The 18,297-nt window shown below is 41.3% G+C and overlaps 2 pseudogenes; both read left to right on the plus strand.

Moving 5' to 3' along the window:
- Window positions 1-10,493: 10,493 nt before the first annotated feature.
- LOC147437162 (uncharacterized) lies at window positions 10,494-11,068 on the plus strand (annotated as a pseudogene).
- A 3,510-nt stretch (window positions 11,069-14,578) lies between these two features.
- On the plus strand, window positions 14,579-14,870 carry LOC147437163 (uncharacterized; annotated as a pseudogene).
- Window positions 14,871-18,297: the final 3,427 nt, after the last annotated feature.

Below are 18,297 nucleotides of genomic sequence, written 5' to 3' on the forward strand. Positions count from 1 at the left end.
TTTGTGTCCTTTTTGACATTGTATGTGCAGTCTTGGATTGCTGACAAGGATGACTTCCTTCGGCGCCGGACAAGAGAGTATCGAGGAAGGGATGCGGCCCTAGCACAGTACCTTTCAAAGCTTTGCGAGTCGCCGATAGTAGTTTTTTACAATTCCATGTCACAAGAGGGTTCAATAGCAACTTACACATTCAAGACACTATCACGCTTCTTGGGTGGACCGGTGCTGCCCAAAAGTGCAGATAAAGTCATTCTTGTGGACAAAGTGTTTGCTAGAGATTGTTTTGGTTACTGCCCAGGCTATACAGGTGGTCGGGCAGTGTATTACTACACCTACACAGCAATGGCACTAGCTCTTGGTAGACAAAACCCAGATGAACTTTTAGAGTATGGCAAACATCTCATGATTCGTTACAAGGGTGACGTGCCAAAAAACAAAATTGAACCTGCAAAATCTTGATACACTTCAAGTAGCAATTGTATAAGATCATGTATTACATAAATTTTGTACAATGTCATCCACTCAGAGTATCTTTCTCCACTTGTGATTCACATACACCATTGTCTCTCTTCACCTTCGTTGACTTTCACAAGCTCCGGAGTTGTTGTATGCCATTGACCTTTTAGCTTTTTGTTGTTGTAAATGTCTGATGGCTTGTGCTGTTGCTGAATTTGCCAAGACTTCTTTTGCCTGCATTCGATGAATGATTCTACGATAGAACGATTCAAATAGTTCTCTCAAACTGTTAGCCTTGATTCGAGAGCCACCATGTCGTGTGTGCCTGAAATAAACATTTCTCGCCATGTAATGAGACTTTTCCATCCCTTGGGTATTCCATATTGCCGGGTTCCCATACTTCTGTATAAAATATGGCAAATGATTGAAGATGATGCGCTGGATATGAAAACAGATTAGTTAGAATGTTTTACAGTAACATATTTGCACATAAGAGAGAAAGAAATACATTATAATACCATGTAGTGAGTAATCTGGGTGTCTGTCCATGCTGTCTTGAATGATTTTTTCAGAAGGTTGAGATTTTCCTTGAACTTGTTCATATCACCTTGTGACCAGTCATCTTTGTCGCACATCAAAAATAGGATGTCTATTGATCGCCAAACCTCAGCCTTCGCGTTACGAGTAGTTGGTTCGTGGTCTTTGACTGCAATATGTAGCTTTTTCCAGCTTTGATACTCTACCTTGCTAACATAAGATGTGTTATATATTTTTCCATGTTTTGTTAGCTTTGGATCTCTTGTACCTTGGGGCTTAGATAAAAACCTCCGTGCCTTCACCCCACTGATGGATGGTTTGCATGGGACATCCTTCTCAGCAGTTGATCTCTTTTCATCCCGCTGGATTTTCACATTGCCACCATGAAGCCCCATATCCGACAGTACCATTTCTAGGCACTGCAGGGCTACTTGTCGTTCTGCAGAGTTCTTAATCTTCCAAGCAAACCCAATGTATAAGTAGACCAATTTCTCCACAATTCTACAAAGGGCATGCATTGTACAAATGTGGACATTCACAAGTGGTATTTTCAAAACGGGTCGAAAAGCAGGATCCTCAATGTGACGTGTTGGAGCTTTTCTCCACCACTTTGGGTCCATGACCTTTGCAGGCTCCATGCAGAACAAACACGGTGACTTTGCCATTGCACCCATTCCACAATTATACATGCTCTTTAATGTTTTAAGGTCACCTGCAAGATGCCACTGAACTTGAAAGTCTCCCCTTCCATCTAGACGTAGTACCTCTCCCTGGTTAGTCTGTCGATCAATCACCTCCGGAATATTAGTTCGATGGAACACCCAATATAGAATCTCATGATCTTCTTTCTTTACCTGCAACACAAAATAAATGAGACTTAAGCAGATCTGAACATTTGAGCTTACTTGAGAATATCGCTTACCTCAAACGCACCAAGCCACCATATGTTAGATTCTGATTGAACACTAAAATATAAAGGATCATCACTGGGACACTTTGAGAGGGCTCTATTCATTAAAGTAATAGTAACACGCTCTAGCTTTTTCTCTTTAACAAGCTCACACTCATCCAGTTTTAACACAAAATGTAATAGCCCGCGTGACTCTTCAAATGTGATGTTGTAAAACTCCACCATTCTCTTCTGTAGTATCCGCAGGTCCATAAAAATATTGTTGAACTCATCATATGCCATGTTCGCTCCATGGCCACTGTAAGTTGCTTTAATATGAAAGGGTTGTCCAAGATAGTCTCCCTGTGCCTCGTTAAGCTGAAGCCTTTCTTTCCAAACACTTGAGGCTGATGGTAGAAGTTTGGATTTTATACCCTTCCTAACAAAGATGGATGAGACAGACTTTTGGATAGCCGAATATCCTCTTTTGCTTACACCAAGTGAATCAAGTGTGCCTTGTATCTCTTTTGCAGGCACTGAGTTCTCTGAAATAAAGCGGTCCACTACATTTCTTTGTAGAACCTTAAACTTCTTGTCATGTACTATATCTGCTGCCAGGCTTCTACTTATAAGTGGCTTCAATTTCTTTCCTATATTGGCTTTGGGGTCAATGTTTTCCTTGTCAGGATAGATTGAATCTCTACATGAAGACAATGCATAAGTAAATAATAGAAAATTTGCTTCACTAACACTATTTAGGCACATGAAAACAATGCATAACAAGAAAAAACAAAGAGATTACTTAACTAAGACAATGTAGCCAACCAAGAAGCATCACCTTAATGCTCGGATTCTTTTCTTGAGACCTCCTGATGCAACCTGCAATGTTTCAAGATTGCGCAATTTCTTCTTTCGGATACGACCACCCAAGATGGTGTCCTTCATTTGACAACTTCGCACCTTTCCTTTCAGTTCTTGTACCTCTGTTTTATGTTGCAAAATGGTAACCTGATCTGTAGAATGTAAATGTGAAAGGCGAACAATCTCACATTGTTGAGCTTGGAGAATGCTCTTGTAAGTTTCAGCTTCTCTTGTAAGTGATTTACAATAACCCAGAAGGCCCTTTTCTCCATCACCAGCAAAGGTCAATAAGCTTGTAGGATTGACAAACGGTGGAGACGCATTAGTTATTGGATTCTTAGGGTAGAGAGAGCCTCTCGTCCAGATATCTATGTGTTTAGCTCCTTGAGCTCTGAGCGTGTCTATGGAGGCGGGAGGTATATGTGTGTTTGTTTTACTGCGCTTAATCAATGGTTGGTACTCATTGTCCAAATCAATGTGAAGGTGATATTTGGCTCGTTTCTGGGTAACATTTGTGCCATTTGAGGAGTGCGCCATTAGCCAAATGTGCAGGTTTAATGGAAAGTGAATAGCGGTTGCGGATTCGTCCCTCCATGTTAGCCTCATTCCCTCCGTATTGACGTTGTTCATTCAATGCAACTGGAAAGAGGATTATCCCTCAATCACTACGAATGAATGTTCAGAAGAGTAAGGAATCTACTTAAAGTACACTTTTTGAAGTTTTACTATGAAAGACCCAGCTCTTTTATTTGCCATTTTTTCTAGAGAGAGAGTGCAAAAAATACATTTTCTTAGAAGGCCCTCCAAATGACCTCCGAAATTTCCTAATGTATGTCTCATGAATTTAATGCATTTCTGGCTAGTCGTGGGATAAAACACCAATGTACAGTGCCTTATACACCTCAGCAAAATGGTGTTGCTGAGAGGAAAAACAGGTCACTAACGGAAATGGCACGATGTATGGTCAAAAGTCAAGCTTTGCCGCATTCTTTTTGGCTTGAGGCCATCATGTGTGCCACTTATGTACTTAACAGGTGTCCTACGAAAGCTTTGCAATCTATTACTCCATATGAAGCATGGCATGATAGAAAACCTTCTATTGAGCACATGCGTGTTTTTGGCTGTTTGGCATATGCTTTGGTGCCACAAGTGCAGCGCAGAAAATTGGATGATAAGGCTGTCAAATGTATTTTTGTTGGTTATAGTGCTGAAAGCAAAGGTTACAGGTTGTATCATCTGCAAACAAAATGTATTCTGGTTTCACGGGATGTAGTGTTTGTGGAAGACTCTGTTCAGCCCTTGCTGTCATGTACTAGAGACAGTAATGTAAGCTCACATGACATTTATGACACTTTGTTGCCTCTTTTCAGTGGTGGAAATACGAATGTAAGTTCCAATGAGGCAAATGTACAGCCTATGGGAGTTTCTGAAAATGTTTTAGAACAGCCTATTACTGATGCAGATGTACATGATGTACTTGATGAGGAAAGGGCTGAAAATGAGCAGGCTAGAGGTATGCCAAAATGGCTGGTGCACACTTTGCGTGATAGTAAATTGGATGCACCTTTATCTAGTCGTACTCGTTCAGGCTCTTGCCATGCATCTTATGCATCAGATTGTTATGCTTTGGCTGTGTCTAGTTTACATGATGTTGAGGAGCCTCTGTCTTTTGATGAAGCACAGAATTCAGAAAATTGGATTGCTGCCATGAAATCAGAATATGATGCACTTATATGGAATGACACATGGACTTTATGTGATTTGCCTCCTGGAAAAAAGGCCATTGGTACGAAGTGGGTTTACAAGTTGAAACGCAAGCCGGATGGTGAGATCGATGGCCATAAGGCTCGACTTGTTGCAAAGGGTTATGCACAACAAAAAGGCATAGATTATGAAGAGACTTTTGCTCCCACTTGTCGTATGACTACTATGCGTTTTCTATGTGCATTGGCAGCTCATTTTGGTTGGGATGTACATCAATCAGACATTGTTACTGCTTTCTTGAATGGTGACATATTTGAGGAAGTTTATGTAACGCAGCCTCGCGGTTTTGTCATAAAAGGACAAGAGGACAAAGTGTGCAAATGTAAGAAGGCTTTGTATGGGTTGAAGCAATCTCCTCGTGCTTGGTATGAGAAAGCTGACACTCATTTGGTTAAACGAGGCTTTCGTAACAGTCCAACAGAAAGCACATTGTATGTAAAGCGTGAGGATGATGTATTTCTCATTGTGGTTCTTTATGTTGATGATTTGCTGATCACTGGACCAAATGAGAGACATATTGCTGAATTTAAGGCTGATTTGAATGCTACTTTCAAGATGAAAGATTTGGGGCTGTTGCATCATTACTTGGGTATACAGTTTAAGCAGTGTGATGGTGGTATTGCCTTGTGTCAGAAAAGTTACATAGAGACATTGCTATGTAAGTTTGGACTTGAGGATTGCAAACCTATTGCCACTCCCATGGAAACAGGTTTGAAGTTGAGTCTACATGATGCTGGCGATCCTGCTGATGTCACTCTTTACCAAACTGCTGTTGGCTGCCTCATTTATGTATGCAACACGAGGCTAGATATTCAGTTTGCAGTCTCGCAGGTCAGCAGATTTATGCATAGCCCAGGGTCTAAGCATTGGCAGGCTGTCAAGAGGACTTTCCGCTACCTTAGTGGCACTTTACATCTTGGCTTGTTTTATCCCAAGGGGGGATCATTGCCGCCAGACTTACATGCTTTTTCGGACTCAGATTGGGCTGGTTGTTTTGACACGCGAGTGTCCACAAGTGGTTTTTGTTTCATGCTTGGCAGTTCATGTATATCATGGTTGAGCAAGAAGCAACCTACTGTGGCCACTTCGAGTTGTGAGGCTGAGTACAGGGCAGTCTTCACAGCTACGGTTGAGTGTGTATGGCTCAGACGCCTTATGGCTGACTTGGGTGTTGGACAGGACACTGCCAACACTATCTACACTGACAGTCAGAGCGCATTGGCAGTTGCGAGGAACCCAGTTTTTCATGCTCGCACAAAGAACATTGAGGTGCATTACCACTATGTCAGGGAGAGGCTCTCAGCAGGAGAGATCAGCTTGGCTTATGTGCCAACACAGGACAACCTTGAAGATCTTTTCACAAAGGCATTGTCTCGTGAGAAGCTTGAAGCTTTCCGCAAAGCTTTGGGCTTACTCCCCTTTGTGGACTGATCCTGTCCTCAGGGCATGGCACTTCCCTTTACTCATGTGCCAGCTCTCGTTCACCGCATCACTCCAAGGGGGATTTGTTACCATATACATGTGGTAGTGATGTGTGTGAACACACTAGGACCGCCGGGGCATTTTTTCCCTCTTTAGGAGGTTTTTTCCCCCGTGCATTGTATATACGCCCATCACTCTAGGGCTAACTATCTTTCCATTGCACACTAAGTAACATACTCTCTATTGTGTGCCTTGAGCTTCCTTCATCTTCTCCAAGCTGTGTGTGTTTCTCTGCAACCCTAATTCCAGCAGATATACGTGGTTCACCCAATGTGGGCTATATCCACGGGAAAGAAGCCACTCAATGGATTTATACTTCAAACAAGAAGTAGGATACAAAGGGATTATACCCTTAATAGAGCTCTTGCCTTGCTTCACTCTCACCACCTCACACCACCTTCACAATGCACCACAATGCTTCACAATCCATTTTTGTGTATAGAAGAGGCCTCCTTTTATAGGCCAAAAGGGTTGCCCTCTCTCATGAGAGGCAGCCATGTGTAGCCGCCCTTGTGTAGATAAGTCCAAATTGGACCCTCCAATCTGCCCATGTGTGGTTGGCCTTGAGGAGACAAGTCTGCTTTTGAATTCGGCCACCGGCCATTGAATCAGGCCACCGGCCATCGGCCAACCAACCAACTGTCCGGTCGTTTTTCGAACACTTTTCGGCCGCTAGCCGGCCATAATATTCCAACAAAAAGGAATATTCTTGTTTACCTGTCCATGCGTCCTCTAGAACTCCCCCATCCAATGCTATTGAGGGTGACTGGTTGATTAAGTACACAGACGTACTTACTACTTCCACCCAAAGCTCAAGGGTGGAAGCATGACAGGGTGATACACTTTTATGGGTTGAAAGCTCTTTTTTAATAGCCACTTAATAACTCTATCATTAGCTGTTAGCGACTTTGAAATTTTTGGATTCAAAAAATACTAAAAAAAAACACCAAATCTCATACGTGCAAGAGAGGTCCCACTAGCTCGTACTTGCGTGGATGTTGAGCACACTGAGCGCATTCATGTAGCTTCTCTTTGTCTCAAGCAAGAAGAAATAGCAGCAGGGCACACAACAGCAGCAGGGTAGGATGTCACCTCAGGTTCTCTCTTTCTCTCTGAGGCAGGGTGGTCAATATCTGTCATCCTTTGTGTGAGGTCCCCACCCCGCCGTCTCAAACGACGGATCTGATGGTAAACCTGGTGGCCACTAGATCTATAGCGGAAGCAAAAAAAATGGTTCAGGGTTCATCTAGCAGACGATCTCTCATCACAAAGTGAGTCGAGTTTGAGCCTACTAGCAACGAGATCTAGCTCCACCTCACAGTGGAAGCGTACTTAACTTATCTAGCGATCCTAAGACCCACCTTTCAAGAGGAGGAAAGTCCCGAGTGCCTTTTTTCCCATAGCTTTCAGAGGCACGACACTTGAGACTTCGCCGCTCTTGGGGCAATGAGTAATACTAGTGTCGATTTATAACACTATGGGGACGGAGAGTTCCCGACTAATCGGGACCACCCTTCTCATAGGCATTGGCAACCCGAGCCAAGCCCCCACTTTCCACCCCCACACTCACACTTCCTTGTGTGTCGGAATTACTACCACAATGGTTGTTCAACATAAAAGTTCCTTGATTAAATTCCGATTCACAAAGTTCGTTAAGACAACCCTTCAACCAGTATTGCAAAGCGGCACCAAGATAGTAATTCTAGTAAAAATTCTACTCAAACTTATTCATTAAAATTTGAATGTTCTCGAGGTACAACATCCCCCTCCAGCGAGAGTTTACTCCTCCCGTTGTCGCCTAGCTACCCATACAACTAGGTATGTCCACCGCATAGAAAGCACGCCATGGACATTCCCACCGCAAAGAAAGCAAGACGTGGGTTCTCACCGCATAGAAATCAAGTCGTGGGTAAATGCTCTAAGCTAGTAACTCTAGCTACTGCGAAATCGTCGCGAGCCACCCCCTATGATCAGTAGGGGGATCAGGACTAGTTCAACATTGGAAATAGAATGAACATGTCGAGCTAAACTTTCCCTAGCAGACATTCTTTCCTATTTTCAAACAATATATCCATCAACCAGTCTTTCCTACTTAGACTTTAATATACACTTGAATACAAATGCCGAGGTTTCCGTCGGATTTCTCCAACATGTTTGGGGTTATGTTCTTTCCTAACTTATCGTATGCAATGTTAAATTAAACAACTGAATGAAATTGTGACCTACCTCCTCCATTTCTTCGTCGATAGCTCATGAGATGGCTGGTGCTTGTTCGTCCATGGGGGGTTTTCCTTTTCCATTCACATTGCTCGTTTCCGCCTCGCGGTCGTGGACGCCACCGAAGCGAGTTCTCTTAACCGGGGCCATTTTATACTCACTACTTTAAATGATAAACTTGAAAAAAAGAGCTAATGTCCGAGAGCATCATAACATTCCAAATGATAGATTAGAATCATTGAACAATGCCCCTTATGCGAGAGGGTTAGAAATTTCCTTCGAGACATAGTAATTTTATGGATAATACTTTACTTGTCCTATGGGAACCAGCTCTAAAGTTAATCACTTGGCTTAGATGATTAAGAATTTCATAATTTTACTACTTAAATTACAAGAGAGATGAATTAAGCAAGGTCAATCACTTTCCTAATGCAATTAGAAGGATGCAGAATTACCGCATGCCTATATAGGTGAGAGAAAATTCTCTTCTTAGTGGATTAATTTTTTCCTTAATCACATATTAATGTATGAGAAATTGAATCTAACTCAGTTACACCAATATTATGTGGCAAAAGAATGAATTTCATCAAATCTACACCATTACCGGCTAACAATTTATTACTATGCTGCCTAGAGAGAGAAATCTCCTCTAATCTAGTATTAATCATTGATTAAGAGTGATGAATGGCTGCATAATTAGCTATTTGGATGATGATTATGTAATGGAGTATAGCTATGGAGATTTAGAGAGCAGCTATAGGGAATTATAACTAGGATTAAGCATAGTAGACGAGGAATTAAGGGAATAATGAAAAGAATTACAGAAGAGCATAAATTAAATCATGATTACCATGATTAGGGGCTGAAACTCCTCTCGATTTTCTGATCCAAATGAGTTCTCAAGACGAGAATTCAACAGTACTTCCCTCCTTTGCTTCTCCTTCAAAAACTGCGTGTGTCGGCAACACCTCCCCAAGGTGTGTGTGTGTGTGTGTATGCTGGGTGTGTGTGTGAGCATGTGTGTGTGTGTGTGTGTGTGTGTGTGTGTGTGTGTGTGTGTGTGTGTGTGTGTGTGTGTGTGTGTGTGTGTGAGCACACCTTTAAATAGTCTCCTCAAGGCTGAAAATCGAACCTAGCTGCTATAAGCATCTGAGTGAGCACTCACTCCATGAATTGGCAAGTCTAGTTACCTTCCCACCAAGTGTCCATTTAGCTAGTCTAACTGGCTCTCACACCCACTCTCTAGCTTGGAAACTCTCCTACAACTCCCACAAGGCAAGAGGGCGCCCCCTAGCTGTTAAAGCTGGCTCAAAGTGGCCTGGAACCTGCTCTCACACAGCCTCGAGCCCCGGTGCCTCCCTGCACAACTCTAGGAAAAAATTGGTTTTAGGCTAAAACGGTCCATACGAGTCGGAATTTAATGCCGTAAATTACTATACTAAGCTCTAACTAAGGCGTACTGGTCCGAGTACCTGCCATATTTAGCAGCTTCCCGGGGTCCGAAAATGCATTTTTTTCAAATTTGGGGTACAGGTGCAATTTTTCGAGACGGTCAAAACTGGACGGGTCGGGTGACCAAAAACTTACTATTTTTGGAATTTTTTCACAAAAAATATTTTAATTCACATTTCGAAGCTTTAAAATATTCTAAACATGATGGCACTGACAGAATTTGAAAAACTGCTAAAAATAGTAACTTTTTCCATTATGATTATTTCATGGTACAATGGTGCTCTTTTTAATCGGGGTCAGAGACCTTACACCTTGCTCTCTTTCTATGTCACATACACACACACACACACACACACACACACATGCACAACTAAAAGTATTGCATGTTTGAAACAAGGTATCTTAGTCTCAAGCTTGTCACCTTTGATTGGACATGTTTTGCTTGCTTTTTCCCCTGTCACCATTACAAGGTGCTTTCATGTCCCGATAGCTTCACCACCCAACTGTGACCATTGTATGTTTCTTTTTCAGTTTCATTTTGTTCTATGATGCATGTCCATGGACACACACACACACACACACACACACACACACACATACCTACACACAGAGAGTCTTGTTTCAACATTAGGATTTGTTATTGGTGCTAAAATACTTCCTCTTAGGAGATTTTATCTATCATTAGTTACTTCTTGTGGTGAAATGATGATTAAAAATGCTATTTCGATGGGTCATTTAATTATAAAACTGGTTTTATATGTATATTTCAGGTGGAACCCACCTCCATTTACTAGAATCCAACATACAAAACTTTGCATGTCAAGACAAGACTTCCATGAAGTCTACAACCTCAGCCTGGACGGGGTTGACAACCCACACTTTATGGATGTTACAGAGAAAGACTGGTTGTCCGTGTTCACGGTGCTACCAACCAAAGGGCAGAAGGTGAAGCTTCGAACCATACAGTCAGAGCTTTATGATAAATTCATGATGCTGTATCAGATGGTTTACCAAGAGTTACCTATAAACGGTGAGTGCGCTGACCAGTTTGCCAAAGCATTTGCATTTGAAAATTGATAGAGGGCGGACTTGTCTCTCAACAAGTCCAAATACCGGGTAGCTTGGGCTGTTGTGGCCGAGAACTCAGTTACTCGACTGGGGGCACATAAGCAAGGTCTCTCCAACAAGATGTCTAGAGTAATGACGCACATGACTGACGGGAAAATAGTGTGCAAGTCAGTATTGGTAGCTCAGTCATCAAAGGCAAGTGTGGATACGTCAAATAGTTGGTATGTAGAGTTGGCACAGATCATGCAGTCTGATGTACAAGCTAAATTTAGGCAGCTTGAGAGTGAAATTGGGCAAATCTCTAAAGAAATGTAGCAAGCACAAGTGGAAGTGCAAGTTTAGTCAAAGGCAGACACTTTCTTGAAATAGTTACGGGAAGCACGAGAAGAATTAGCCATGCTTGAGGCTAGTGGCAATGTGCCGTTGGAGAGGATGATGACGTTGCAAGCTGTGATCAGTGCTAACTTGCAATTTCTCAGTGTTCTTGGTGTCGAAGAGGGTGGCACGTATGAAAACAATGATGTTGCAGCCATACAGGTTGATTTGCGAACACTAAGAAGATACTATTGTTCCTCTTATTTTGTGTTTGAACAGTTTTGCTGAATTTTTTTGTCCGATACAGGAGAGGCTGCAACAAAATAATGTGCTCTTGGCGAGACTCAAAAATCAGGAGGCTTTTGTTGGCAGTGCAATTTTACAATTTTTGTTTCGCAACTTTGTCCACGCTGAGTGATTCATGCTTGGCACCGGGATGCGGCATAGAGATCCCTGCTTTTGTGAAGAAGATGTTTGGTGCAAAGACAACATCCGTGGCAGAAGAAAAATTTACTCCAATAGGTATGTTCCCAATTCTGGTTACTCAAGCTTCAAAGGAAGGAAAAGTTGTATTAGTAACCAAAAGTATTAGTAGTAAGCTCTATTAGTAACCAATAGCTGTATTAGTAGTAAATTATCTTAGTAAACAATAGCTGTTAATAGCTTGTAATTAGTGGTCAACTGTCAAATAGCTATCAAATAGCTTGTAATTAGTAGTAAGATGTATTAGTAACCAATAATTGTATTAGGTACAACTATGAATTAGCTATTTGATAGCTATTGGCTACTAATACAACTTACTGTCCAATTACCAATAGCTGCTTATCACAAGGTTTTAAAAAGCTATTAGATATAGCTTTAAACTAGCTTTTAGTTTGCCAATGGCTTCCATAGGTAGTGGGTGATAGCTATCTGCTAGGTTTAGAGAGAGCTACTAGCTGGTAATAGCTACCTGGCTCTTGTTAAATAGCTCCAGAATAGCTCTTAATTGTGTGAGTAAATACTTTCTCATTCACTAGTTGCCAGTATTCCTAGCTATTAGAATTTAATAGCTCTCTAATAGCTGGGTACTAGCTATTACATATCTGTTGGTCCCGAAGCTTTTGACCAGCTATGAGGTAGCTATTGACTTTTGTAGTTGTACAATAGCTATTGATAGTGTGTAGATATACACACTCAATCACCATGTGGCCACTATTTCTAGTTAGCAACAAGAAATAACTATTAATAGCTTGCAAGTAGATATTATAGACCCAAACTTGGCTAAAGTTGCTTCTCAGATAGCTTTTGACCAGCTATTAGGTAGCTATCATCTGCCATAGCTAGTGGGTGATGGCCTATTAGCTGGCAGTACCTATTTGGCCTATTATTAATAGCTGTGTGATAGAGATCTTAATCAGGTATGAGTTAGCTATTGGCTTCCATAGCTAGTGGATGATAGCTATTTTCCACAGCTAGTGGGTGATAGCTATTTTGCAGGGTTGGAGAGCTATTAGCTGGAAGTAGCTATTGATAACATCTACTGTCTTCCACAACTGGTGGATAATAGAGTTTTGCCAATTTTGGAGAGCTATTAGTTGGTAGTATCCATTTGAAGTTGTTATTAATAGCTGCTTGATAGTGCTTACAACCAGCTATTAGGTAGCTATTGCCTGCCATAGCTATTAGGTCAAAGCTATTTGCCTGGTTTTGAGAGATATCAGCTGCTAGTAGCTCTCTGGCCAGCTATCAATAGCTACTTGACTGACAGCTTAGAACCAACTATCAGGTAGCTATTGTCTTCCATAGCTATTGGGTTGGGTAATATCTATTTGGAATGTTTTGAGAGCTATTAGATGGAAGTATCTATCTCACCAGCTATTAAGAAGCTATTGTCTTCCAGAGCTAGTGGGTAATAGCTATTTGCCAGGTTTTGAGAGCTTTTAGCTATTTTAACCAGCTATTAGGTAGCTATTGTGTAGGTATTAACCAGCTATTGGGTAGCTATTGTTTTTCATAGCTAGTGAGTGATAGCTACCTATTGTGTAGGTATTAACCAACTATTGGGTAGCTATTGTTTTTCATAGCTAGTGGGTGATAGCTACCTGCTAGGTTTAGAGAGCTACTGGCTGGTAAAAGCTACTTTATGCTTGTTAAATAGATCCACATTAGCTGTTGATTGTGTGGTATATACTCTTATTGACTATGTGGCCAGTATTGTCTAGTTATTTACAACCAATTGTTGCTCAATAGCTTGCAAGCAAATAGGCTATAACTGCTTCTCAGAAAGATTTTTACTAGTTATTAATAGATGCCTAACAGATAGCTCTAACCAGTTAGTGGGTGATAGCCATTTGCTAGGTTTAGAGAGCTAGTAGCAGGCAAATGCTACTTGATGCTTGTTAATCATCTCCCTAATAGTTGTTGATAGTGTGTGGTAAATCTTTTCTCGTTCAGTATGCAGCAAGTATTTCTAGTTGTTAACAACCAAAAGCTGTCCAATAATTTGTTGAAAAGTTTGACTTTGTTTCCAAAAGGTTGACTTCCTTTTTTAATTACTGCTTGGTATCTTTTTGTAACAACAGCTGATTGTGTAACAGCAGCAAATACATTTGGTGGAGATAAAATGCAGTCAACGAAGACATCTGGTGGAGATACAATGCAGTCAACAGGATTCACAGTCAGCTCTGATTGTTAGGGAGTATCCCAACAAAGTCTTCTTGAAGCCCCTTCAAGAATTCACAGCTACCAGTAATCGGAAAAAGTAGTACTTGTGACGTTGCTGCGGGCTGCTCCATAAGTCCAAAAGATGGTCTTCAAAGCAAAGGTGAGGTCCAGAGTTTCTTGCTAAGTTTCACGTTGTGTACCTCTCCAGTCATGCTATGGCTACATGTTGTTGGCAAAGTATTACAGAGTTTTAGGTGGTGTATGATAGTTAATGTTAGCCAGTTAATATTATGTTATTAGCCAGTTTCTAGATAGTTATTAAGTAGCTTTGAAGGTACTTCTAGTTTAATCACATCTTCCATTACAGCTCTAGGGATCTCTGAGACACCTGATGATGTTCTAGAGGCAACAATTGGAGACATAGAGGACAAGGTAAAACAGGGAAAGCTTGCAAGAGGTGGCAAGCATGGGCAAAGTATGTCTAGGAGGTTGACAAGAAGGTCAATAATTGCACACGGAGCTAACAATGAAGATACAAATAGTGATACATTGATGCAGAAAGGTATGCCTTAGTAAATTTAGTGTCAGCCCACTTACACGTGGTTGAGTTTTTTTGTCTTTTTGGAGCACTTACTGATGGCATAGCAACATGTAGAATCTCCTATCAATAAATATTGTGGAGACACTCTAGAGAACATGCTGGAAGAAGCTAAAAGAAAGAGGCAAGGGTCACCAAATCCACCATCCAAGAGGATGAAGAAAACTCTGTTCAACAAAACTCCTCTAGATGTTAGGAGTGGCAGTGAAATCCCTTGCCCAGATGTTGAAATATAAAGGCATGCAAAGGATGTTGGCAAAGACCCTACTCTGACTCGGGTAATTGACCTAACAATGGTTGGTGTTGAAGGCCCTACTCCTGATATAGTTGCTAATGCAAGCCTAAACAATGAAGTCCTTGTTCATCGTGTAAGCATTGATGGTACCGTGCCTGCTCCTGAGTACAGTTGCTGATGCAAGCCTAAATAGTGAATTCCCTGCTCATCGTGTGAGCATTGATGGTAGTGTTGATGGCAGTGTACCTGCTCCACAACAATTTCATCAAGCAAGTCCTTTGGATGATCACCCTAATACCACCAGCCAAGATCATGGTGCTGGTCTATTGTCCCTTGATGCATCTTTGTAAACTTTTCTGTATCAAGGACATAATATGAATGCTATTCCAAGCTATTTTTGCAAATACTTTGTTGTTTTTCCTCACAATTAGTCAACTTATGTAGACAGTCTTGTGTATACAGTAATTCATAAGGAATTAATGTAGATGCTAGTAGTATGTCCACCATAAAAAACAAAGCCAAAGTCAAGGCCACATCAGGTTGGCACATGTGTATGCATCCAGCTCATGTTCATGGGCTTTCCCAAATTGCAACGATTCAAGCAGGATTCTTGCATCAGCTGAGGAGGATTATCATGTTGTCCCTGAAAGTGTACACAATGATCCTCGGGATCTTATTTTGGATATGAATGGTCTTTTGATTCTTAAAGTGGATATGGAAGAAGATATGTTTTCCCCTACATGGAATCTACAATATGACCAGGTACTGGTGGAGAGGCCAAGAGGCAAGGCATTTCTTATTGTGGACAGCAACTCATTTCAATGTCTTCATTTGGAGCTCAGCCATGGAACATAATGTCGTAAAGCGTTTCCGTGAATGCTTTCTAGGTTTATGAGGAATCGTAGCTGGGTTCATTGTAGAGACTTCCTGTGATGTGCTTCATAATCACAAAATCAAGGGCAAAAAACCCATTTTCTTCAAGCACCTCAATGATTTCTGGAACAAATGTAATGGTCAGTTTGGTCCACACAATACGCTACTGGTTGATGATAGTTTATACAAGTGTATATTTAATTTTTCTGGCAATTGCTACATTGTGCCAACGTTTGGCTTGCCTAACGATACAACTCGAAGGCCATTCCTTACACATAAGCTTGCCCCATGGTTGTATGAGTACCTGAAGGCAAGGGACAGAACGTAGTTTGTTACCGGAGGAGGAGATGTGTTTGGCACCTAGGGCAGTGAAAAGGACTTGATTGTTAAGGATCTTATAGAGTTGCATGGACAGAGAAGCCTAGAGTGTTTCCATCGTGTTAGATGGGGCGAAATTGAAAAGAAGACCTCTGAGGAGATTCAATGGCGGGAGGCATCTGACAAAGTGAGGGATTTCCCAGAGAAAAAGGAGGTTTACAAGGTGGTGTGGGACCCTACTCTTCATAAACGGCCTGGACAGACACGCTTGGGCACATTGGTGGATTTCCTCTGAAGTTTGGACAGCCTGCTTTTTGTAACAGCTAGGGGATGTAGCTTTTGTGCAGATTTAGAGAATCCCCTTTGTTCATCCTATTTGTAACACCATACTTTTTTATGGTTCTTGCTCATTGCAAAAATTTGTAATATAATTCATCGCTCAAAGTGACCATGTACTGTTTTTTTCCTGAGAAGGTTATTAAGTTCCACTCTTATGTTGAGTACATTATACAAAATCTGGCTTTATGCGACATTGCACTGTTTACTTTCGTGCGAAGCTTATTAAGTTCTGGTCTTAATTTTGAGTACATAAACGTCATCTGTTTAGGAAATGCTCAATTTCCATGTTTTGGTGCCATGAGAGTTGTATTGATAGAAATAAGACAAATTACTTGTAGATTTGGCAACGAATGGTAAAAAATTGTACCTGTTAACCCTGCATAACTGACTGGCAACGCATGTAGACCATATGAATAGAATGACAAGACTTGTTTGCTCATATAAAAACCAAACGATTAAAATTACATCTCCCATGGCATGCTGTTGTATACAGATTCAAAGACCTCCGACGAGATTGTATACAATCCCCTAGCACCCTAGACTACTGTTAGTGGGATTTTTATACACCTGACAAGATGGGAGTACATGAAGATTGTGTTTCTAGCCAAAATCTTATAGCAATAATCATCAACCTGCTTATAATAGAGGCTTTTCAAAATGTGCGACCCTGCTTCAAACACACTGCCCCAACTGTCTATGTCGTGTGCTTTGAGATTCTCCAATGTGCTTGTGCACTTGATCAAGTAAAAGTCGACACCTTCTTCGTTCCCCTCCTCGACATTGACAGCAAAGTTATCACCTACCTGAATCGCATCACTCAATGCTTCATAGTGCCCTTCATAGATAGGCTCCTCAGATTTGTCATCACTATTTCCACCATCACTTTGAGAGATTTTGTGGAAACTCTAGCTAGACACATGTGTTTTGTTGTTGCAATTCTTCCACTGGTTGTGCATGCATGCACTACAATCGCAAGATAGCTGCCTGTGTGCGATGGAGGAGCCATATTATTTTGAGTAGCCCCGAATAGAATGTATGGAGCGTGCATTAGGGATAGCTTCACAATCCCATCTGTTCTCCCGGGACACTTCTCCAAGCTTGACCTCCCAAAACACACACTCTACTTGCCTATGCTTGGAAGGGTAGTGAGCAATGGATCCATCGGACAAATGCTAGAGAAGAAATTGCACAACATCAGCTTCACATTTGAGCGTAGCTCCATTGATCTTTAGCTGGTCGTGTGTAAGTGCCCTTTTCACAACTGCTCCTGGCCCATCATGTTCTCCTTTCCCGTGGCCACTTCCAAAGAAGTTCCACACCATCACTTTCCCTGTCAAAGCAGCATATCTACCAACAAAATAGAAAGGCCTTTTTGCCTTGAACTGCGATGCTGCCCCATCTGACCAAACCCAGTGCTGGCTAACATCCAAGCCTCTATCTTTTATACATTGCCAATGTAGCATAAAGCAGTGTTGGACAAACAAAGTGTCGTGATTTTTATCATCAAAAATGAAAAAGTGCAAAGTCTTTTTTATCTCAGGTCCAACACGATAGTAGGTAATGTGTACAAAAACGGTGACCTAAATGGAATACCAATGCATCGACTGGATCTCATTCTACTCCTTGAATGAATAATTCTCAGCAAAATCCACCATAGATACAACATCTTCAGGAAAATGCGTGATGCACGCTTTGAACTGTTCAACCTGCCATCGATACATGAAGTCATGTTTGATGAAAAATTGGAGATCTTTTTTGAATACCTGTAGCAAATCAGTAGTGATCATCTCCTCGCATATAAGTTCCTTCCTTTTCTTCTTCTTTCCACCTTCACATTTGCTTGTTTCCACATCCTTAAATACTTTGACTTTGATGGTTCGTGCATCCTTTAGCAACTCCTATGGACAACATACAAATTTCTCTACCCCACATTTTGTACATTGACCCATGTGGCATTTTAGACCATGGTAGGTAGAACCATCTTGCTTGGGACACAATAGAGAATCTATAAGCTTTGAAATGCTCTTCACACTGTACTTTGTAGCAACACATGTTCCTACAAGTGATGAATCATTGCACACAACGCATGCACATTTGCACAACCCACCATGCATTGCAAATGCTTGACTACGCATATGATTCACAGCCTCCTTCGAATATGAAATTTTCACATGGTAAATACAACAATATGTCAGCCTATCCTTTAGCTTTTGCACAAAGTAGGGCTTCTCTGATTCAAAAGCACGA

The sequence above is a fragment of the Adiantum capillus-veneris genome, chromosome 17 (assembly GCF_014529385.1).
Source record: "Adiantum capillus-veneris isolate H3 chromosome 17, ASM1452938v2, whole genome shotgun sequence".
In the NCBI taxonomy this organism is placed as follows: Eukaryota; Viridiplantae; Streptophyta; class Polypodiopsida; order Polypodiales; family Pteridaceae; genus Adiantum; species Adiantum capillus-veneris.